At 40.8% G+C, this 24,474-nt stretch overlaps 2 non-coding genes across 2 annotated transcripts; both read right to left on the reverse strand.

Moving 5' to 3' along the window:
* Window positions 1-1,471: 1,471 nt before the first annotated feature.
* LOC112798457 (small nucleolar RNA R71) lies at window positions 1,472-1,579 on the reverse strand. Its single transcript, XR_003200068.1, has one exon. It is a non-coding gene; the product is annotated as a small nucleolar RNA R71 (small nucleolar RNA).
* An 8,817-nt stretch (window positions 1,580-10,396) lies between these two features.
* Window positions 10,397-10,500, reverse strand: LOC112799346 (small nucleolar RNA R71). The gene has a single exon (XR_003200920.1). It is a non-coding gene; the product is annotated as a small nucleolar RNA R71 (small nucleolar RNA).
* Window positions 10,501-24,474: the final 13,974 nt, after the last annotated feature.

The raw sequence follows: 24,474 nt of genomic DNA on the forward strand, positions 1-24,474 counted from the left end.
GCTTAGTTAATTCAGATCTGGGAAGGAAATTGGGTTTTAGGCTCTGCTACCTAAGCCCTTGGGATCCTGAGATCATAATTCACTCTTGGTTCTTCTGTGAACCTCTGCTGTATTTTATTTCAATTCTGTTTGAATGCTACTTGCTCCTGATTTAAATTCTGCTCAATCTCTTGCTACAATTTACTTCAGCTTTGTTTAGATCTTGCAATCCCATTCCTCAATTCCCTTTTATATTCAAGTCATTTATCTTTCTTGCCCTTTAAGTTACTGCAATTTAAGTTTCTTGCACTTTAAGTTTCAGTCATTTACTTCCTTGCTCTTTAAGATTCTGCACATTTACAATTCTGTTCTTCAATTTACTGCACTTTTCCCTTCCCCCTTTACATTTAATGTCATTTACTTTCTGTTAAACACAAATCACTCAACTAAAACTTGAATCGCTTGACTAAATCGACCACTAAACTAAAATTGCTCAATCCTTCAATCCCTGTGGGATCGACCTCACTCATGTGAGTTATTATTACTTGATGCGACCCGGTACACTTACCGGTGAGTTTTGTGTTGGATCGTTTTCCACACATCATTAGGTGCCTTTAATGGTTATGGAAAAGCAAAAAGCTATGCTTTTACCACACCAAACTTAGAAAATTGCTCGCCCTTGAGCAAGAGAAGAAAGAAAAGATGAAGAATAAGAAGAAGATATGGAGGAGATTGAGGGATGTGTGTATTCGGCTATATGGGTGGGATTGGGTGGGAAAGAAAATATGGATGTGAATGGGGAAGGATTTTGGGAAGGAGTATGTATTGAGAGGAGAGATTCAGAGATTGAAGTTGTTGGGAAGTGTGACATGGGGAAGAGAAAAATAGGATTAGGAGGAATCTCTATACTGTGACAGAGGATTCCATACTTTCTTGTTCTCTTCTCTTTCATATGAGCAGGAACAAAGACAAAGGCATTCTTGTTGAAGCTGACCCTGAACCTGAAAGGACCTTGAAGCGAAAGCTAAGAGAAGCTAAAGCACAATTCTCTGTAGAGGACCTAACAGAAATCTTCAAAGAAGAAGACATGGCAGCCGAAAACAACAACAATGCAAACAATGCAAGGAAGGTGCTGGGTGACTTTACTGCACCTACTCCCGACTTCTATGGGAGAAGCATCTCTATCCCTCCCATTGGAGCAAACAACTTTGAGCTTAAGCCTCAATTAGTTTCTCTAATGCAACAGAATTGCAAGTTCCATGGACTTCCATTGGAAGATCCTCATCAATTTTTAGCTGAGTTCTTGCAAATCTGTGACACTGTCAAGACCAATGGGGTTGACCCTAAGGTCTATAGACTTATTCTATTCCCTTTTGCTGTAAGAGACAGAGCTAGGATATGGTTGGATTCACAACCTAAAGAAAGCCTGAACTCTTGGGAAAAGTTAGTCAATGCCTTCTTGGCAATGTTCTTTCCTCCTCAAAAATTGAGTAAGCTTAGAGTGGAAGTCCAAACCTTCAGACAGAAGGAAGGTGAATCCCTCTATGAAGCTTGGGAAAGATACAAACAATTGATCAGAAAGTGTCCTTCTGACATGCTTTCTTAATGGAGCATCATAGGTATCTTCTATGATGCTCTGTCTGAACTGTCCAAGATGTCATTGGACAGCTCTGCTGGAGGATCTCTTCATCTAAAGAAGACGCCTGCAGAAGCTCAATAACTCATTGAAATGGTTGCAAATAACCAATTCATGTACACTTCTGAAAGGAATCCTGTGAACAATGGGACGAATCAGAAGAAAAGAGTTCTTGAGATTGATACTCTTAATGCCATATTGGCTCAGAACAAAATATTGACTCAACAAGTCAATATGATTTCTCAAAGTCTGTCTGGAATGCAAGCTGCACCAGGCAGTACTAAGGACGCTTCATCTGAAGAAGAAGCTTATGATCCTGAGAACCCTTCAATGGAAGAGGTGAATTACATGGGAGAACCCTATGGAAACACCTATAATCCTTCATGGAGAAATCATCCAAATCTCTCATGGAAGGATCAACAGAGACCTCAACAAGGTTTCAACAACAATAATGGTGGAAGAAACAGGTTTGGCAATGGCAAGCCTTTTCCATCATCTTCTCAGCAACAGACAGAGAATTCTAAGCAGTGCCACTCTGACTTAGCAACCATGGTCTCTGATCTAATCAAAACCACTCAAAGTTTTATGACTGAAACAAGGTCCTCCATTAGAAACTTGGAGGCACAAGTGGGTCCGCTGAGTAAGAAAGTTACTGAACTCCCTCCTAGTACTCTTCCAAGACATACAAAAGAGAATCCAAAAGGAGAGTGTAAGGCCATCAACATGGCTGAATTTGGAGAGGAGAAAGAGGCAGTGAGCGCCACTGAGGAAGACCTCAATGGACATCCACTGGCCTCTAATGAGTTCCCTAATGAGGAATCATGGGAATCTGAGGTTCACACTGAGACCATAGAGATTTCATTGGATTTACTTCTGCCATTCATGAGCTCTGATGAGTATTCTTCCTCTGAAGAGGACGAAGATGTCACTGAAGAGCAAGTTGCTAAGTACCTTGGAGCAATCATGAAACTAAATGACAAGTTATTTGGTAATGAGACTTGGGAGGATGAACCTCCTTTACTCACCAAAGAACTGGATGACTTGACTAGGCAAAGATTACCTCAAAAGAGACAAGACCCTGGGAAGTTCTCAATACCTTATACAATAGGCACTATGACCTTCAAGAAGGCTCTGTGTGACCTAGGGTCAAGCATAAACCTCATGCCTCTCTCTGTAATGGAGATGCTAGGGATCTTTGAGGTGCAAGCTGCAAGAATCTCACTAGAGATGTGATAGCGCGAAATTGTGATCAATACTTTTCACAAATCAAATAATCCCCGGTAGTGAAACCAAAAACTTGGTGTTCAATACCATGGCATAAACACAACTTCGCACAACTAACCAGCAAGTGTACTGGGTCGTCCAAGTAATAAACCTTACGCGAGTAAGGGTCGATCCCACAGAGATTGTTGGTATGAAGCAAGCTATGGTCACCTTGTAAATCTTAGTCAGGCAAACTCAAATGGGTATGGTGATAAACGCATAAAACATAAAGATAAAGATAGAGATACTTATGTAATTCATTGGTAGGAATTTCAGATAAGCGTATGAAGATGCCTTCCCTTCCGTCTCTCTGCTTTCCTACTGTCTTCATCCAATCCTTCTTCCTCCTTTCCATGGCAAGCTTAAGCAAGGGTTTCACCGTTGTCAGTGGCTACCTCCCATCCTCTCAGTGGAAATGTTCAACGCACCCTGTCACGGCACGGCTATCCATCTGTCGGTTCTCGATCAGGCCGGAATAGAATCCAGTGATTCTTTTGCGTCTGTCAGTAACGCCCCGCCCTCAGGAGTTTGAAGCACGTCACAGTCATTCAATCATTGAATCCTACTCAGAATACCACAGACAAGGTTAGACCTTCCGGATTCTCTTGAATGCCGCCATCAGTTCTAGCCTATACCACGAAGACGCTGATCTCACGGAATGGCTGGCTCGTTTGTCAGGCGAGCACTCGGTTGTCAGGCGATCAACCATGCATCGTGTATCAGGAATCCAAGAGATATTCACCCAATCGAAGGTAGAACGGAGGTGGTTGTCAGTCACACGTTCATAGGTGAGAATGATGATGAGTGTCACGGATCATCACATTCATCAAGTTGAAGAACAAGTGATATCTTAGAACAAGAACAAGCGGAATTGAATAGAAGAACAATAGTAATTGCATTAATACTCGAGGTACAGCAGAGCTCCACACCTTAATCTATGGTGTGTAGAAACTCCACCGTTGAAAATACATAAGAACAAGGTCTAGGCATGGCCGAATGGCCAGCCTCCCAATGATCTAAGATAGCATCAAAACAAAGATAACTACCCAGATATCTCAATACAATAGTAAAAGGTCCTACTTATAGAGAACTAGTAGCCTAGGGTGTACAGAGATGAGTAAATGACATAAAAATCCACTTCTGGGTCCACTTAGTGTGTGCTTTGGCTGAGCAATGAAGCATTTTCGTGTAGAGACCTTTTCTGGAGTTAAACGCCAGCTTTTATGCCAGTTTGGGCGTTTAACTCCCATTTTGGTGCCAGTTCCGGCGTTTAACGCTGGGATTTCTGAGGGTGACTTTGTACGCCGGTTTGTGCCATCAAATCTTGGGCAAAGTATAGACTATCATATATTGCTGGAAAGCCCAGGATGTCTACTTTCTAACGCCGTTGAGAACGCTCCAATTGGGCTTCGGTAGCTCCAGAAAATCCGCTTTGAGTGCAGGGAGGTCAGAATCCAACAGCATCTGCAGTCCTTTTTAGTCTCTGAATCAGATTTTTGCTCAGGTCCCTCAATTTCAGCCAGAAAATACCTGAAATCACAAAAAAACACACAAACTCATAGTAAAGTCCAGAAAAGTGAATTTTAACTAAAAACTAATAAAAATATACTAAAAACTAACTAGATCATACTAAAAACATACTAAAAACAATGCCAAAAAGCGTACAAATTATCCGCTCATCAAGATGGCTGACAATTCAAGAAAACAGGCTTATGGACTTGTAAAGGATGTTCTGGTAAAGATTGAAGACCATTACATCCCCGCTAATTTCATAGCTCTAGAGACTGGAAAGTGCATGGATGAATCCATCATACTTGGCAGACCCTTCCTAGCCACAGCAAAGGATGTGATTGATGTTGACAGAGGAAAATTGATCATTCAAGTGAATGAAGAATCCTTTATGTTTAAAGCTCAAGGATATCCCTCTGTAACCATGGAGAGGAAGCATGAAGAGCTTCTCTCAAAATAGAGTCAAACAGAGCCCCCACAGTCAAACTCTAAGTTTGGTGTTGGGAGGCCACAACCAAATTCTAAGTTTGGTGTTGAACCCCCGCATTCAAACTCTAAGTTTGGTGTTGGGAGGTTCCAACATGGCTCTGAGTATCTGTGAGGCTCCATGAGAGCCCACTGTCAAGCTACTGACATTAAAGAAGCGCTTGTTAGGAGGCAACCCAATGCTATATTTATCTATTTCCCTTTGTTATTTTATGTCTTTTATAGGTTGATGATCAAGGAAAGTCACAAAATCAATTGAAAAAGCAAAAACAGAATGAAAAACAGAAAGAAAAACAGCACACTCTGGAGGAAAATTTGCTGGACTGGGCGTTAAATGCCCATTTTGCTATCTTCACTGGCATTTAAACGCCAGTGAAGATAGCAAAATGGGCATTTAACGCCCAGTCTGGCACCATTCTGGGCGTTTAACGCCAGAAAAGGGCACCAAACTGGCGTTTAACGCTAGGAATGGGCAAGAAGCTGGCGTTAAACGCCAGAAATGGGCACCAGCCTGGAGTTTAATGCCAGGATTGGCAGAAGGAGCATTTTTGCTCGCCACTTGGTGCAGGGATGAATTATCCTTGACACCTCAGGATCTGTGGACCCCACAGGATCCTCACCTACCCCACCACTCTCTCTTTTCTTCACCCATTCACCAATCATCACCTCAACACCTCTTTCCCAAAAACCCCTCTCCTATCAAATCCCACCATTCTCTTTACCACTCACATCCATCCTTCATAAAATCCCACCTACCTCACCATTCAAATTCAAACCACTTTCCCTCCCAAACCCACCCATATTGGCCGAAACCTACCATTCTCTCCACCCCTATATAAACCCATCTTCACTCCTTCATTTTCACACAACCTACACACTACTTCTCCCCCTTGGCCGAAAAACAAAGCCACCTCCATCTACTCTATTTCTTCTTCTTCTACTCTCTTCTTTCTTCTTTTGCTTGAGGACGAGTGGTGCACGAAATTGCAATCACACTTTTGCAATTTCGCACAACTAACCAGCAAGTGCAATGGGTCGTCCAAGTAATACCTTACGTGAGTAAGGGTCGATCCCACGGAGATTGTCGGCCTGAAGCAAGCTATGGTTATCTTGTAACTCTTAGTCAGGATATCAATAATTACTAGGTTTGATTGTGAAAAGTAAAAGAACATGAAATAAGTACTTGTTTTGCAGTAATGGAGAATAGGTTGAGGTTTTGGAGATGCTCTGCCTTCTGTATCTCTGCTTTTCTACTGTCTTCTTCTTCATGCACGCAAGACTCCTTCCATGGCAAGCTGTATGTAGGGTTTCACCGTTGTCAATGGCTACCTCCCATCCTCTCAGTGAAAATGTTCAATGCGCTCTGTCACAGCACGACTAATCATCTGTCGGTTCTCAATCGGGTTGGAATAGAATCCAGTGATTCTTTTGCGTCTGTCACTAACGCCCAGCCCTCAGGAGTTTGAAGCTCGTCACAGTTATTCAATCCTTGAATCGTACTCAGAATACCACAGACAAGGTTTAGACCTTCCGGATTCTCTTGAATGCCGCCATCAATTCTAGCTTATACCACGAAGATTCTGATTAAAGAATCCAAGAGATATTCACTCAATCTAAAGTAGAACGGATGTGGTTGTCAGGCACACGTTCATAAGCGAGAATGATGATGAGTGTCACGGATCATCACATTCATCAAGTTGAAGAACAAGTGATATCTTAGAATAGAAGCAAGCATGATTGAATGAAAAACAGTAGTAATTGCATTAATCCATCAAGACACAGCAGAGCTCCTCACCCCCAACCATGGGGTTTAGAGACTCATGCTGTAGAAGATACAATGAGAAATGTATAAAGTGTCACGAGGTGAAGATACAATGTCAAAAGATCCTATTAATAGTGAACTAGTAACCTAGGGTATACAGAAATGAGTAAATGACGTAAAAATCCACTTCCGGGGTCCACTTGGTGTGTGCTTGGGCTGAGCATTGAAGCTTTCATGTGTAGAGATTTTTTTGGAGTTAAACACCAACTTTTATGCCAGTTTGGGCGTTTAACTCCAATATTTGTGCCAGTTCCGGCGTTAAACGCCGGGAATTCTGAAGCTGATTTACAACGCCAGATTGGGCCATCAAATCTCGACTAAAGTATGGACTATTATACATTGCTGGAAAGCCCAGGATGTCTACTTTCCAACGCAATTGAGATCGCGCCAATGGGGCTTCTGTAGCTCTAGAAAATCAACTTCGAGTGCAGGGAGGTCAGAATCCAACAGCATTTGCAGTCCTTTTTAGCCTCTGAATCAGATTTTTGCTCAGGTCCCTCAATTTCAGCTAGAAAATACCTGAAATCACAGAAAAACACACAAACTCATAGTAAAGCCCAGAAAATTGAATTTTAAATAAAAACTAATAAAAACATACTAAAAACTAACTAAAATGTACTAAAAACATACTAAAAATAGTGCCAAAAAGCGTATAAATTATCTGCTCATCACAACACCAAACTTAAATTGTTGCTTGTCCCCAAGCAACTGAAAATCAAATAGGATAAAAAGAAGAGAACATACTATAGACTCCAAAATATCAATGAAACTTAGCTCCAATTAGATGAGCGGGACTAGTAGCTTTTTGCTTCTGAACAGTTTTGGCATCTCACTTTATCCTTTGAAGTTTAGAATGATTGGCATCTATAGGAACTTGATGCCAAGGCATCTTAGGCTAGTTTCACTAGCATTTTTCTGTTAGTTTTAGTTGTTTTATGCATTTTCTCGAGCTTAAAGTAACCAAGAATGGTTAAATGAATAACAAAGCAATGAACCATCCAAACAGTATGATTTTGATGCAAATTCCATGAGTTTTTAGTTATATTACTTGAATGCTATGAATGGAAGATTTCTCATGAAATTTTGCAAGACTTTGATGCAGTTGTTTGGATGATTTCAGGGAAGAAGAGGCTAGGCAAGGAAGCAACAAAATCAATAAAGGAAGCTTGAATATCACATGTGGAGTTTAAGTTCCAGTTTAAGCTTAAACTGGAACTTAAACTGCCAAGCCATATAATGCTGGGAACTATCAGTGGCGTTTAAGCTCCAGTTTAAGCTTAAACTGGAGCTTAAACGCAAAAATCATGAAAGCTGAGAAAAGCTGAAAGTGGCGTTTAACCTCCAGTTTAACCTTAAATTGGAAGTTAAACGCCAGAAATGAGAAATGCACCAGGGAGCATTCCCACATTTAAGCTCCAGTTTAACCTTAAACTGGAGCTTAAACGTGTTCGACCATTCCACACTCCGGGGTTGCTTTCTTCCATTTCCACGTTTAAGAACGTGTTCGACTACTTTACCCTCCAGGGTTGCTTTCTTCCATTTCCACGTTTAAGCTTCAGTTTAACCTTAAACTGAAGCTTAAACTGCAACTTAAACGCCACTATTTGAAAAAGGTTTCTGGGCCAAAGATATTGCAGTTTAAGTTAGCATTTGAGCACAAACATTAACTTAAACGTACTCTGGTATGAAACCCAATTGAATATCATGGTTTATGGGATTGGGCCTGAAGAATTGATGAGTCTGGAATTTCAATTTGTTGAGTCATGTGTCATTACTTGATTATCACTAAGTTGGCTCAATGAATGTTACAGAATTGGATCAGCAGCCTCATCAGGATTATGGATCATAAACCCAAAGCAAAAGGAAATCAGGGAAAGGCCTCAAAGCCCAAGAAACACAACAGAAGCTCAATTTAGAAAGTGTATAAATAGGATAGAATTTAAGTAAGTAGGGAGAACTATTGGGGACTTTGGATCATTTTTCTAGTTTTCATACTTTTTGTAATTGAATTGAGAGCTATGACTCACTAAACCCCTTTTCATTGGGTTAGGGAGCTCTATTGTAATTCAATGAATCAATAATAGTTTTTATCTTCTTCTTCAATCTTTTCTCTTGAATTTTGTTAGAAAGCTTCTCGATCTAATTCAATTGGTTAGTTGTCTTGGGAAAGAAACTATCCATAATTGGAATCCTTCGGAACCTTGGGAAAGGAATGGAGGATTCATGCTAGAGAAGCTTTCTCACAGTGAATTGGATTGGGGTTTGGATGGATATTGTGACATGTAATCCTACCAAATTGTGGTTCATGAAACTGTGTGGTATAATCAGTGATCGAGCATCATCTCTTCTTATGAACATTTAAACCAAGGGATTGGGAATTTGTTTGTTTTTAGAGAGAATTGGTGAGCCAAGGGATTGGGATCCAATCATATAAGATTGCCAAGCAAAATTCAATGAATGCATTGGTTGAGGAAGGGATAAAAATGTTTTGATTCGGAGATCTCAATATCTCCTGAAACCCAATGAATTCCCCATTTCTGATCTACCACTTTCTCTTTACATTCTGCAATTAAATTCATGCAATCACCCCGATCCCTTTTTAATTTCAGCAATTTAGCTTCTTGCTCTTTAATTCATGCAATTTAACATTCCGCAATTCTCATCTAAATCTTGATTCCGCTCAACTAGAACACACTTCTAATCCGAATTGCTCACTCAACCAATCCTTTTGGGATTCGACCTCACTCTATTGTGAGTTTTTACTTGACGATAACCGGTGCACTTGCCGGAAGGAATTTTTGCCGATTGTGCAATTTCCTAAAATCGTAGCATCAAGTTTATGGCGCCGTTGCTGGGGATTGGTTTTCGATTGACAATTCTCAAATTGGAAGTTAACTAGATTGAGCATTTTTCTTGTTTTGTTAATTCAGTTCAAGTTACTTGTTGAATTTTAATTTCTGCACTCTGTTACTTGCTTTCTTTCTTTATGCCTTTAAATTCAAGCAACTAACTCACTGACTCACTAACTATTTGAATTAATTCCTCAACTGCTCTAACCATACTCTTCCATTAACCAAGAGTATTTCACTTGTTTGTTGCCTGTGCTGTGTTCTTGTATGACAGGTAGGAGAGGAGAGACATCAACTCCTCCATATACCGAACCAGAGAGGACCCTTCATAAACTTAGAAGGGAAGCAAGAGGGAAGAGAGTACTGAGAGAAGAAGAATCTGAAGGAGAATCTGAGGACAACTTTGAGGAATCTCTAGATCTCAACATGGATAGAGAAGTTCACAACCATGAGAGAGCTGATGGAAACAATGCCATTCCCGAGAGGAGGGTTCTTGGTTCATACATAAACCCAACCTCTGGGAATTGTGGTAGCAGCATTCAGAAACCACCCATTCAGGCCAACAATTTTGAACTCAAACCACAGCTAATATCACTGGTGGAGGATCATTGTTCATTTGGTGGGAGTGCTAATGAAGATCCAAACCAACATCTCACAAAATTCCTGAGAATTTGCGACACTGTGAAGTCCAATGGAGTCCAGGAAGATGCCTATAAACTGCTCTTGTTCCCATTTTCACTTAGGGACAAGGCAGCTAAGTGGCTGGAATCATTCCCAAGGGGGAGCCTAACAACCTGGGATGAGGTGGAAAGCAAGTTTCTGGCACGTTTCTACCCTCCACAAAAGGTCAATAGGCTTCGATCTGAGGTTCAGACTTTTAGACAACAAGATGGTGAAACTCTCTACGAGGCATGGGAGAGGTTCAAGGATTTGACAAGGAAATGCCCACCAGACATGTTCCATGACTGGGTGCAATTGCATATTTTCTATGATGGACTTTCTTATGAATCAAGGAAGGCTGTAGACCATTCATCAGGAGGTTCATTGAACAGGAAAAAGACTGTGGAAGAAGCCATTGAAGTGATTGAGACAGTGGCTGAGAATGAGTACTACTATGCTTCAGAGAGACACAACACTAAGGGAGTCATGGAGCTGAACCATGTTGATACAATTCTAGCCCAAAACAAGGTGTTTGCCAAGCAACTAGCAGAGCTCACCAGGAAATTAGAAACAAATCAAGTGGCTGCAATACACACACAAGATCAAGAGGAAGTAAGCACTGAAGGAGGTGATTGGGAATAGGCCAACTATGTGGGAAATCAACAAAGGCCACCATATGATCCACATTCCAACACTTACAACCCAGGCTGGAAAAACCACCCAAACTTTGGGTGGGGAAACCAGCAAACCCAATCACAAAACCACAAACCTTACAACCCCAACCAACATAACAATTCCACATACCAAAACTCCAACCAAAGATCATACCAAGCCACACAAAACACTTACTCCCAACCACCATATCATGGCCAAAATAATCAACCTGCCCAACCTAATCCGAACCAACAATTTCAAGATCAATTAAACAGGATAGAAGGAATGCTTGCAAACATGGGTCAGGACATAAGTGAGTTGAAAAGCTTTAGGGATGATGTGAGATCTACCTTAAGGAACCATGGTGAAAAACTCAAGAGGATGGAGTCTCGAGTAGGAGAGCTATCTCAACAGGCCCCCAAGTCAACTGCAGTGTTCCCTAGTGACACAGAAAAGAATCCTAAAGGGGAACAAAAGGGAGTGAGATGGGAAGAATGCAAGGCCATCACCATATTGAAGGAAGTCTCAGAAGAAGAAGGAATCAAACCCTCAGAACAGGAGCCAGAAATCTTGAAGGAAGGTGTGAAAGAAGCTAAGCAGGAAAGTGAAACTGAGCAAGCCAAGGAACTGCAAAATAAAGGCATGCTGGAAACATACCAACCAAAAGCACCATTTCCTCAGAGGTTAGGAGGAGGTGAAAAAGGGAAAACATATTCAAGGTTTTTAGAGACATTTAAGTCTCTCCATATCAATATTCCCTTTCTTGAGATTCTCCAGCAGATGCCTACACACATCAAGTATTTGAAGGAATTGCTGAGCAAGAAAAGAGTTTTGAAGGGAGGACAAACTGTAATAATGAACAAAGAATGCAGTGCTCTCATCAAGAAGGACATAGTCTCTAAGAAAACAGACCCAGGAAGTTTTCATATCCCCTGCATCATAGGGGAAACAAAAATTGACAGAGGATTCTGTGATCTAGGAGCTAGCATAAATGTGATGCCTCTGACTCTTATGAAGAGGCTACAACTGAATGAGGTGAGATCCACTGATGTAATCATACAACTGGCTGACAAAACTCAAAAGCAAGCTGAAGGGGTAGTTGAGAATGTGCTGGTGAAAGTGGGAAATTATTTCTTCCCCACAGACTTTGTCATTTTGGACATGGAGGAAAGCTACCTACACCCTATCATTCTGGGAAGGCCATTTCTAGCCACTGCTAGAGCGCTCATAGATGTAGAACAAGGAGAGCTAATTTTGAGAATACATGATGAACAGCTCATTTTCCATGTTTTCAAACCTGCATCTGAGCCTGAACCAGAACCTGAAAAGCCTAAGGATGATAGTAGCCATCTGTGTTTGGAGGAAAGCAATCCAGTAGCTGAAACTCTGAAACAGTCCTTGGAAGGCAAACAAGAATTGCAAGAGTTAAAGCCACAAGAATCAATAGAAACAGCTCAGAAGGATCCTCCTGGCATAAGGGTCAATGAAGAAATCCTCAAGAGAGAGGGAAGAATTGTAAAGAAATTGCCAAGAGGGTAGAGAAACAAGAAAATTCCCACTGAAGGTTTCTCTCCAAGAGATAAAGTGATATCAAGTCATTATCTGCCAATCCCACCTGGCCTCAAAACCATTCCTTCCCAGCTCCCTCAAGTGTTCACAATCAGGAAAGTTCTTTCTATGGAACATTTGGAAATCATGAAGGAATCAAATGGGGACGTTTTCATAGTGAGAGGAGAGGACATCAAGCACTACAATCCACCCTAACAAGGGACAACCGTCAAGCTAATGACGTTAAAGAAGCGCTTGTTGGGAGGCAACCCAACCTGAGGTAATACTCCTTTGCTGTTTCTTTTATTTGTTTCAATAAAAAGGTGAAGTAGTTTCTGTGCATTGCAAAGAATTAAGTTTGGTGTTTCACACCAAACAATGAATTCGTGGATCAATAATTCAAAGGGGAATGTGTGACTCTAAGTTTGGTGTTCCACCATACAGATCAACTGAACACAACAACCTTTGAATTATATGAAAGGAACAACCATTCTAAGCAATCACAGAAATGCTTAAAATCCTTAGCAGCAACTTCATTCCAAGGAGAATTCAAGGATTCAAAGAGCAGAGGAGTAAGTAGGAGACTAAGTTTGGTGTTCACACACCAACTTAAGACTCAGACGCTTGCCCATACATAGTTGAGCTAACCACTCAAGTGCTTGAGAAGCAAGCAACTTCATCACTCTTTGCAGGAAAGGAAACAAGGATCTTAGAAAGAACATGAAGCAACAACTAGGAGAAGAAGGAGAAATCAAATTGTTTCCTGGCAACAAAGAGAAAACAAGAAATTTCACAAGGTGGTGTTGTTCCTTGACCATTCTTTAAAAAGGCAAACAAAAGCATGCTTGTTCTGGTTTAAACTGTAATTGTTGAATCTTTCTGGAATGTGAAGTTTTTAGTATGAGTGTTGGTTTACTGCTTTGAATAAAGTGAATGCCTAGATGTTTGGATATAACTTCACCTTCTTAAACAAATGCTTGCCATGCTTGTTCTGTTTCCAAAAATAAAAGAAAAGTTTGAACAAAAGTAACTTGGCTCAATTAGTGACAAATCAAGTAGAATTAAGTGGTGGTATGCATGCTTGATTGTTTAGTCAGATCACTGGAAATTGAGTGTAGAATTATCATTTTTGTGTAGAAGTTTGAATACTGTCTATGGATCTTGATGAATAAATGTCTTTGGCCATGAAAAAGAAAGAAAAAGAAGAAGAAAAAGCCACTGAAAAAGGGCAACCAATAAGCAAAAAAAAATGAGAAAATAAGCTAGGCACCAATGGTTTGAACTTCTGAGACAAATGCCTGTGGTGTTTATGTATTAAGGATATGCTTGGATGAATAGGTTCTGAGGAGTGTTTCAACACTTGGTAACTTGGGTTAACTAACCCGGGATTATCAACCAAAAGTCCATTATCAAGAGCAACCTAAATACAAAACATTTAGTCACACAAAGAGGTGCTGGGCACCAATGTCTCAAGAAGAAATGTGAACTAAAATGCCTGTAGTGGGTATGTGTAGTGCACTGATAAGAAAAAGAAAATGCCAAAGGCTTGTGCAACACATGACACTGAGCAAACAAGGAGCAAAGGAGCTCTAAGAAAAAGAAAAACAAAGAAGGGAAAAGTGCCAAGGACATAAGAATAACAAGAGGCCATAGCAGTGTTTGATGGATGCAATGAAAAAGTGATCATCTTACCTGATAAGAATGAAAAAGTGATGCTGCAACTTTCTGCATAAAACCCTTCTGATGAACTTCAAATGCTTGCTAATATAGCCAATGTAATTGCTTTCTGTTTCATACTTTCTTCTCAAATAACTCAGGACTTGCTTAGGGACAAGCAAGTATTAAGTTTGGTGTTGTGATGCCAAGGCATCTTAGGCTAGTTTCACTAGCATTTTTCTGTTAGTTTTAGTTGTTTTATGCATTTTCTTGAGCTTAAAGTAACCAAGAATGGTTAAATGAATAACAAAGCAATGAACCATCCAAACAGTATGATTTTGATGCAAATTCCATGAGTTTTTAGTTATATTACTTGAATTCTATGAATGGAAGATTTCTCATGAAATTTTGCAAGACTTTGATGCAGTTGTTTGGATGATTTCAGGGAAGAAGAGGCTAGGCAAGGAAGCAACAAAATCAATAAAGGAAGCTTGAATATCACATGTGGAGTTTAAGTTCCAGTTTAAGCTTAAACTGGAACTTAAACTGCCAAGCCATATAATGCTGGGAACTATCAGTGGCGTTTAAGCTCCAGTTTAAGCTTAAACTGGAGCTTAAACGCCAAAATCATGAAAGCTGAGAAAAGCTGAAAGTGGCGTTTAACCTCCAGTTTAACCTTAAACTGGAAGTTAAACGCCAGAAATGAGAAATGCACCAGGGAGCATTCCCACGTTTAAGCTCCAGTTTAACCTTAAACTGGAGCTTAAACGTGTTCGACCATTCCACACTCCGGGGTTGCTTTCTTCCATTTCCACGTTTAAGCTTCAGTTTAACCTTAAACTGAAGCTTAAACGTGTTCGACTACTTTACCCTCCAGGGTTGCTTTCTTCCATTTCCACGTTTAAGCTTCAGTTTAACCTTAAACTGAAGCTTAAACTGCAACTTAAACGCCACTATTTGAAAAGGTTTCTGGGCCAAAGATATTGCAGTTTAAGTTAGCATTTGAGCACAAACATTAACTTAAATGTACTCTGGTATGAAACCCAATTGAATATCATGGTTTATGGGATTGGGCCTGAAGAATTGATGAGTCTGGAATTTCAATTTGTTGAGTCATGTGTCATTACTTGATTATCACTAAGTTGGCTCAATGAATGTTACAGAATTGGATCAGCAGTCTCATCAGGATTATGGATCATAAACCCAAAGCAAAAGGAAATCAGGGAAAGGCCTCAAAGCCCAAGAAACACAACAGAAGCTCAATTTAGAAAGTGTATAAATAGGATAGAATTTAAGTAAGTAGGGAGAACTATTGGGGACTTTGGATCATTTTTCTAGTTTTCATACTTTTTGTAATTGAATTGAGAGCTATGACTCACTAAACCCCCTTTCATTGGGTTAGGGAGCTCTATTGTAATTCAATGAATCAATAATAGTTTTTATCTTCTTCTTCAATCTTTTCTCTTGAATTTTGTTAGAAAGCTTCTCGATCTAATTCCATTGGTTAGTTGTCTTGGGAAAGAAACTATCCATAATTGGAATCCTTCGGAACCTTGGGAAAGGAATGGAGGATTCATGCTAGAGAAGCTTTCTCACAGTGAATTGGATTGGGGTTTGGATGGATATTGTGACATGTAATCCTACCAAATTGTGGTTCATGAAACTGTGTGGTATAATCAGTGATCGAGCATCATCTCTTCTTATGAACATTTAAACCAAGGGATTGGGAATTTATTTGTTTTTAGAGAGAATTGGTGAGCCAAGGGATTGGGATCCAATCATATAAGATTGCCAAGCAAAATTCAATGAATGCATTGGTTGAGGAAGGGATAAAAATGTTTTGATTCGGAGATCTCAATATCTCCTGAAACCCAATGAATTCCCCATTTCTGATCTACCACTTTCTCTTTACATTCTGCAATTAAATTCATGCAATCACCCCGATCCCTTTTTAATTTCAGCAATTTAGCTTCTCGCTCTTTAATTCATGCAATTTAACATTCCGCAATTCTCATCTAAATCTTGATTCCGCTCAACTAGAACACACTTCTAATCCGAATTGCTCACTCAACCAATCCTTGTGGGATTCGACCTCACTCTATTGTGAGTTTTTACTTGACGATAACCGGTGCACTTGCCGGAAGGAATTTTTGCCGATTGTGCAATTTCCTAAAATCGTAGCATCAGAACTCAGAATTCAGATAGTGTTATTGATTCTCCTAGTTAAGTATGATGATTCTTGAACATAGCTACTTTATGAGTCTTGGCTGTGGCCCAAAGCACTCTGTCTTCCAGTATTACCACCGTATACATACATGCCACAGACACATAACTGGGTGAACCTTTTTAGATTGTGACTCAGCTTTGCTAGAGTCCCCAATTAGAGGTGTCCAGGGTTCTTAAGCACACTCTTTTTGCCTTGGATCACTTTTTATTTCTACCCTTGCCTTTTGGTTTAGAGGGCTATTGGCTTTTTCTGCTTGCTTTTTCTTCTTCTCTTCTTTTTTTTCTTTTTTTTCCTTTTTTTGCTTTTTCTTGCTTCAAGAATCAATTTGATGATTTTTTTAGATCCTCAATAACATTTCTCCTTTTCCATCATTCTTTCAAGAGCCAACAAATTTAACATTCTTTAAACAACAAATTCAAAAGACATATGCACTGTTCAAGCATTCATTCATAAAACAAAAAGTATTGTCACCACATCAAACTAATTCAACTAGTTTCAGAGATAAATTCGAAATCCTGTACTTCTTCTATTGTAATAAAAACATTTTTCATTTAAGAAAGGTGATGGATTCATAGGACATTCATAGCTTTAAGGCATAGACACTAAGATACCAATGATCATGTAATAAGACACAAACATAGATAAACATAAGCATAAAAATTCGAAAAATAGAAAATAAAGAACAAGGAGATTAAAGAACGGGTCCACCTTAGTGATGGTGGCTTGTTCTTCCTCTTGAAGATCTTATGGAGTGCTTGAGCTCCTCAATGTCTCTTCCTTGCCTTTGTTGCTCCTCTCTCATGATTCTATGATCTTCTTTAATTTCATGGAGGAGGATGGAATGTTCTTGGTGCTCCACCCTTAGTTGTCCTATGTTGGAACTCAATTCTCCTAAGGAGGTGTTGATTTGTTCCCAATAGTTTTGTGGAGGAAACTGCATCACTTGAGATGAATCTCTCCATCTCCCATGGCTCGGAGGTGGAAGCTTTTGCCTTCCCTTTCCTCTTTCTAGAGGTTTCTCCGGCCTTAGGTGCCATAAATGGTTATGGAGAAACAAAAAGCAACGCTTTTACCACACCAAACTTAGAAGGTTTGCTCGTCCTCGAGCGAAAGAAGAAAGAAGAGAGAGAGTGGTGGGGTAGGTGGGGATCCTGTGGGGTCTACAGATCCTGAGGTGTCAAGGATAATTCAATCCTGCACCAAGTGGTGAGCAAAAATGCTCCTTCTGCCAATCCTGGCGTTAAATGCCGGGCTGGTGCCCATTTCTGGCGTTTAACGCCAGCTTGGTGCCCATTCCTGGCGTTTAACGCTAGTCTAGTGCCCATTTCTGGCGTTAAACGCCCAGAATGGTGCCAGACTGTGCGTTAAACGCCCATTTGTTGCCCTTACTGGCGTTTAAACGCCATCAAATTTTCCTCCAGGGTGTGCTATTTTTCTTTCTATTTTTCATTCTGTTTCTGCTTTTTCAATTAATTTTGTGACTTTCCATGATCATCAACCTATAGAAAACATAAAATAACAAAGTAAAATAATAAATATAACATTGGGTTGCCTCCCAACAAGCGCTTCTTTAATGTCAGTAGCTTGACAGTGGGCTCTCATGGAGCCTCACAGATACTCAGAGCCATGTTGGAACCTCCCAACACCAAACTTAGAGTTTGTATGTGGGGGTTCAACACCAAACTTAGAAGTTGGTTGTGGCCTCCCAACACCAAACTTAGAGTTTGATTGTGGGGGCTCTGTTTGACTCTGTTTTGAGAGAAGCTCTTCATGCTTCCTTTCCATGGTTACAGAAGGGGAACCTTGAGTCTTATAGTTTGCACTGTCTGTAAGCCACAGAGCTTCCTGAATAGCAAATAATTGCTCATCCGGAAAGGTTTCAGAGATCTCAGTAGGAGGGAGGGATGCTCCTGCTACTGGTTCTATCCGGTACAGGTGATTAGCTACTTGATTCTCTGTCCCTTTTCTGTCTCTTATTTCTATATCAAACTCTTGCAGAAGCAACACCCATCTTATGAGTCTGGGTTTTGAATCCTGCTTTTTGAGTAGATATTTAAGAGCAGCATGGTCAGTGTACACAATCACTTTTGATCCTACTAAATAAGATCTGAACTTGTCAATGGCATAAACCACTGCAAGTAACTCCTTTTTTGTGGTTGTGTAGTTCTTCTGTGCATCATTTAGAATACGGCTGCCATAATAAATGACGTACAGAAGCTTACCATGCCTTTGTCCCAATACTGCACCAATGGCATGGTCACTGGCATCACACATTAGTTCAAATGGTAATGTCCAGTCTGGTGCAGAGATAACTGGTGCTGTGACCAGCTTAGCTTTCAGAGTCTCAAACGCTTGCAGACACTCCTTATCAAAGATAAATAGCATGTCAGCAGCTAGCAGATTACTCAGAGGTTTGGCAATTTTTGAAAAATCCTTTATAAACCTTCTGTAGAATCCTGCATGCCCCAGAAAGCTTCTGATTGCCTTAACATTGGCAGGTGGTGGTCATTTTTCAATTACCTCCACCTTAGCTTGATCCACCTCTATTCCTTTGTTCAAAATTTTATGCCCAAGGACAATTCCTTCAGTCACCATGAAGTGACATTTTTCCCAGTTTAAAACTAGGTTGGTCTCTTGGCATCTTTTCAGAACAAGTGCTAGATGGTTAAGGCAGGAGCTGAATGAGTCTCCAAATACTGAGAAGTCATCCATGAAGACTTCTAGGAACTTTTCTACCATATCAGAGAAGATAGAGAGCATGCACCTCTGAAAAGTTGCAGGTGCATTGCATAGACCAAAAGGCATCCTTCTGTAGGCAAATACTCCAGAAGGACATGTGAATGCTATTTTCTTTTGGTCCTGAGGGTCTACTGCAATTTGGTTGTAACCTGAATAGCCATCCAAAAAGCAGTAGTATTCATGACCTGCTAGTCTCTCTAGCATCTGGTCTATGAATGGTAAAGGAAAATGATCCTTTTTGGTGACTGTATTGAGCCTTCTGTAGTCAATACACATGCGCCACCCTGTAACTGTTTGGTGGCGCGAAATTGTGAACAATACTTTTCACAACTCTCATAATCCCCGGTCATGAACCCCAAAAACTTGGTGTTCAATACCATGGCATTACACAACTTCGCACAACTAACCAGCAAGTGCACTGGGTCGTCCAAGTAATAAACCTTACGCGAGTAAGGGTCGATCCCACGGAGATTGTTAGTATGAAGCAAGCTATTGTCATCTTGTAAATCTTAGTCAGGCAAACTCAAATGGATATGGTGATGAACGAAATAAACATAAAGATAAAGATAGAGGTAATTATGTAATTCATTGGTAGGAACTTCAGATAAGTGCATGAAGATGCCTTCCCTTCCGTCTCTCTGCTTTCCTACTGTCTTCATCCAATCCTTCTTACTCCTTTCCATGGCAAGCTCATGTAGGGTTTCACCGTTGTCAGTGGCTACCTCCCATCCTCTCAGTGATTACGTTGCCTATGCTCTGTCACAGCATGGATAATCATCTGTCGGTTCTCGGTCAGGCCGGAATAGAATCCATCGATTCTTTTGCGTCTGTCACTAACGCCCCGCCTGCTAGGAGTTTGAAGCACGTCACAGTCATTCAATCATTGAATCTTACTCAGAATACCACAGACAAGGTTAGACCTTCCGGATTCTCTTGAATGCCGCCATCAGTTCTAGCCTATACCACGAAGACTCTGATCTCACGGAATGGTTGGCTCGGTTGTCAGGCGAGCACTCGGTTGTCAGGCGATCAACCATGCATCTTGCAATCAGGAATCCAAGAGATATTCACCCAATCGAAGGTAGAACAGAGGTGGTTGTCAGTCACATGTTCATAGGTGAGAATGATGATGAGTGTCACGGATCATCACATTCATCAAGTTGAAGAACAAGTGATATCTTAGAACAAGAACAAGCGGAATTGAATGGAAGAACAATAGTAATTGCATTAATACTCGAGGTACAGCAGAGCTCCACACCGTAATCTATGGTGTGTAGAAGCTCCACCGTTGAAAATACATAAGAACAAGGTCTAGGCATGGCCGAATGGCCAGCCTCCCAATGGTCTAAGATAGCATCAAAACAAAGATAACTACCCGCCGATGATGATGTCTCCATACAATAGTAAAAGGTCCTACTTATAGAAAACTAGTAACCTAGGGTGTACAGAGATGAGTAAAAGACATAAAAATCCACTTCCGGGCCCACTTGGTGTGTGCTTGGGCTGAGCAATGAAGCATTTTCGTGTAGAGACTCTTCTTGGAGTTAAACGCCAGCTTTAGTGCCAGTTTGGGCGTTTAACTCCCATTTTGGTGCCAGTTCCGGCGTTTAACGCTGGGATTTCTGAGGGTGACTTTGAACGCCGGTTTGGGCCATCAAATCTTGGGCAAAGTATGGACTATCATATATTGCTGGAAAGCCCAGGATGTCTACTTTCCAACGCCGTTGAGAGCGCGCCAATTAAACTTCTGTAGCTCCAGAAAATCTACTTCGAGTGCAGGGAGGTCAGAATCCAACAGCATCTGCAGTCCTTTTTGGTCTCTGAATCAGATTTTTGCTCAGGTCCCTCAATTTCAGCCAGAAAATACCTGAAATCACAAAAAAACACACAAACTCATAGTAAAGTCCAGAAAAGTGAATTTTAACTAAAAACTAATAAAAATATACTAAAAACTAACTATATCATACCAAAAACATACTAAAAACAATGCCAAAAAGCGTACAAATTATCCGCTCATCACAACACCAAACTTAAATTGTTGCTTGTCCTCAAGCAACTGAAAACCAAATAAGATAAAAAGAAGAGAATATGCAATGAATCCCAAAAACATCTGTGAAGATCAGTATTAATTAGATGAGCGGGGCTTTTAGCTTTTTGCCTCTGAATAGTTTTGGCATCTCATCCTATCCTTTGAAATTCAGAATGATTGGCTTCTTTAGGAACTCAGAATCCAGATAGTGTTATTGATTCTCCTAGTAGAGTATGATGATTCTTGAACATAGCTATTTATTGAGTCTTGGCTGTGGCCCAAAGCACTCTGTCTTCCAGTATTACCACCGGATACATACATGCCACAGACACATAATTGGGTGAACCTTTTCAGATTGTGACTCAGCTTTGCTAGAGTCCCCAACTAGAGGTGTCCAGGGTTCTTAAGCACACTCTTATTACCTTGGATCACAACTTTATTTCTTTCTTTTCTCTCTTTTTTTTCGTTTTCTTCTTTTTTTTTCGAATTTTTTTTTGAATAGTAATGCTTTTTCTTGCTTCAAGAATCATTGTAATGATTTTTCAGATCCTCAGTAACATGTCTCCTTTTTCATCATTCTTTCAAGAGCCAACATTCATGAACCACAAATTCAAGATACATATGCACTGTTTAAGCATACATTCAGAAAACAAAAATATTGCCACCACATCACAATAATTAAACTGTTATAAAATTCAAAATTCATGCAATTCTTTCTTTTTCAATTAAGCACATTTTTATTCAAGAAAGGTGATGGATTCATAGGACATTCATAACTTTAAGGCATAGACACTAAGACACTAATGATCACAAGACACAAACATGGACAAGCATAAGCATAAAATTCGAAAAACGGAAGAATAAAGAACAAGGAAATCAAAGAACGGGTCCACCTTAGTGATGGCGGCTCTTTCTTCCTCTTGAAGATCCTATGGAGTGCTTGAGCTCCTCAATGTCTCTTCCTTGTCTTTGTTGCTCCTCTCTCATGATTCTTTGATCTTCTCTAATTTCATGGAGGATGATGGAGTGTTCTTGATGCTCCACCCTTAGTTGTCCCATGTTGGAACTCAATTCTCCTAGGGAGGTGTTTAGTTGCTCCCAATAGTTTTGTGGAGGAAAGTGCATCCCTTGAGGAATCTCAGGGATCTCATGATGAGTGGGGTCTCTTGTGTGCTCCATCCTCTTCTTAGTGATGGGCTTGTCCTCATCAATGGGGATGTCTCCTTCTATGTCAACTCCAACTGAATAACAGAGGTGACAAATGAGATGAGGGAAGGCTAACCTTGCCAAGGTAGAGGACTTGTCCGCCACCTTATAGAGTTCTTGGGCTATAACCTCATGAACTTCTATTTCTTCTCCAATCATGATGCTATGGATCATGATAGCCCGGTCTATGGTAACTTCGGACCGGTTGCTAGTGGGAATGATTGAGCGTTGGATGAACTCCAACCATCCTCTAGCCACGGGCTTGAGGTCATGCCTTCTTAATTGAACCGGCTTCCCTCTTGAATCTCTCTTCCATTGGGCGCCCTCTTCACATATGATTGTGAGGACTTGGTCTAACCTTTGATCAAAGTTGACCCTTCTAGTGTAAGGATGTTCATCTCCTTGCATCATGGGCAAGTTGAACGCCAACCTCACACTTTCCGGACTAAAATCCAAGTATTTCCCCCGAACCATAGTAAGATAATTCTTTGGATTCGGGTTCACACTTTGATCATGGTTCTTGGTGATCCATGCATTGGCATAGAACTCTTGAACCATCAAGATTCCGACTTGTTGAATGGGGTTGGTAAGAACTTCCCAACCTCTTCTTCGGATCTCATGTTGGATCTCCGGATATTCACCCTTTTTGAGTGAAAAAGGGACCTCGGGGATCACCTTTTTCAAGGCCACAACTTCATAGAAGTGGTCTTGATGCACCCTTGAGATGAATCTCTCCATCTTCCATGACTCGGAGGTGGAAGCTTTTGCCTTCCCTTTCCTCTTTCTAGAGGTTTCTCCGGCCTTGGATGCCATAAATTGTTATGGAAAAACAAAAAGCAATGCTTTTACCACACCAAACTTAAAAGGTTTGCTCGTCCTCGAGCAAAAGAAGAAAGAAGAGAGTAGAAGAAGAAGAAATGAGGAAGAAGGGAATGGCTTTGTGTCCGGCCAAAGGGGAGAGAAATGGTGTTTAGGATGTGTGAAAATGAAGGAGTGAAGGAGGGTTTATATAGGGGAAGGGGAAGGGTAGGGTTCGGCCATTTGAGGGTGGGTTTGGGTGGGAAAGTGGTTTGAATTTGAATGGTGAGGTAGGTGGGGTTTTATGAAGGATGGATGTGAGTGGTGAAGAGAAAGATGGGAATTGATAGGTGAAGGGTTTTTGGGGAAGAGGTGTTGAGGTGATTGGTGAATGGGTGAAGAAGAGAGAGAGTGGTAGGGTAGGTGGGGATCCTGTGGGGTCCACAGATCCTGAGGTGTCAAGGAAAAGTCATCCCTGCACCAAATGGCAAACAAAATCACGTTTTTAGCCATTTCTGGTGTTAAACGCCGGGCTGGTGCCCATTTCTGGCGTTTAACGCCAGCTTCTTGCCCATTTCTGGCGTTTAACGCCAGTCTGGTGCCCTTTTCTGGCGTTAAACGCCCAGAATGGTGCCAGACTGGGCGTTAAACGCCCAACAGCTGACCTTACTGGCGTTTAAACGCCAGTAGGTGCGTCCTCCAGGGTGTGCTATTTTTCTTCCTGTTTTTCATTCTGTTTTTGCTTTTTTCATTGATTTTGTGACTTCTCAGGATCATCAACCTACAAAAAAGAGAAAATAACAAAATAAAATAGATAAAATATAACATTGGGTTGCCTCCCAACAAGCGCTTCTTTAATGTCAGTAGCTTGACAGAGGACTCTCATGGAGCATCACAGATACTCAGAGCCATGTTGGAACCTCCCAACACCAAACTTAGAGTTTGAATGTGGGGGTTCAACACCAAACTTAGAGTTTGGTTGTGGCCTCCCAACACCAAACTTAGAGTTTGACTGTGGGGGCTCTGTTTGGCTCTGTTTTGAGAGAAGCTCTTCATGCTTCCTCTCCATGATGACAGAGGGATATCCTTGAGCCTTAAACACCAAGGATTCTTCATTCACTTGAATGATCAACTCTCCTCTATCAACATCAATCACAGCCTTTGCTATGGCTAGGAAGGGTCTGCCAAGGATGATGGATTCATCCATGCACTTCCCAGTCTCTAGGACTATGAAATCAGTAGGGATGTAATGGTCTTCAACTTTAACCAGAACATCCTCTACAAGTCCATGGGCTTGTTTTCTTGAATTGTCTGCCATCTCTAGTGAGATTTTTGCAGCTTGCATCTCAGAGATCCCTAACTTCTCCATTACAGAGAGAGGCATGAGGTTTACACTTGACCCTAAGTCACACA

This window comes from Arachis hypogaea, chromosome 4 (genome assembly GCF_003086295.3).
Source record: "Arachis hypogaea cultivar Tifrunner chromosome 4, arahy.Tifrunner.gnm2.J5K5, whole genome shotgun sequence".
Taxonomy (NCBI): domain Eukaryota; kingdom Viridiplantae; phylum Streptophyta; class Magnoliopsida; order Fabales; family Fabaceae; genus Arachis; species Arachis hypogaea.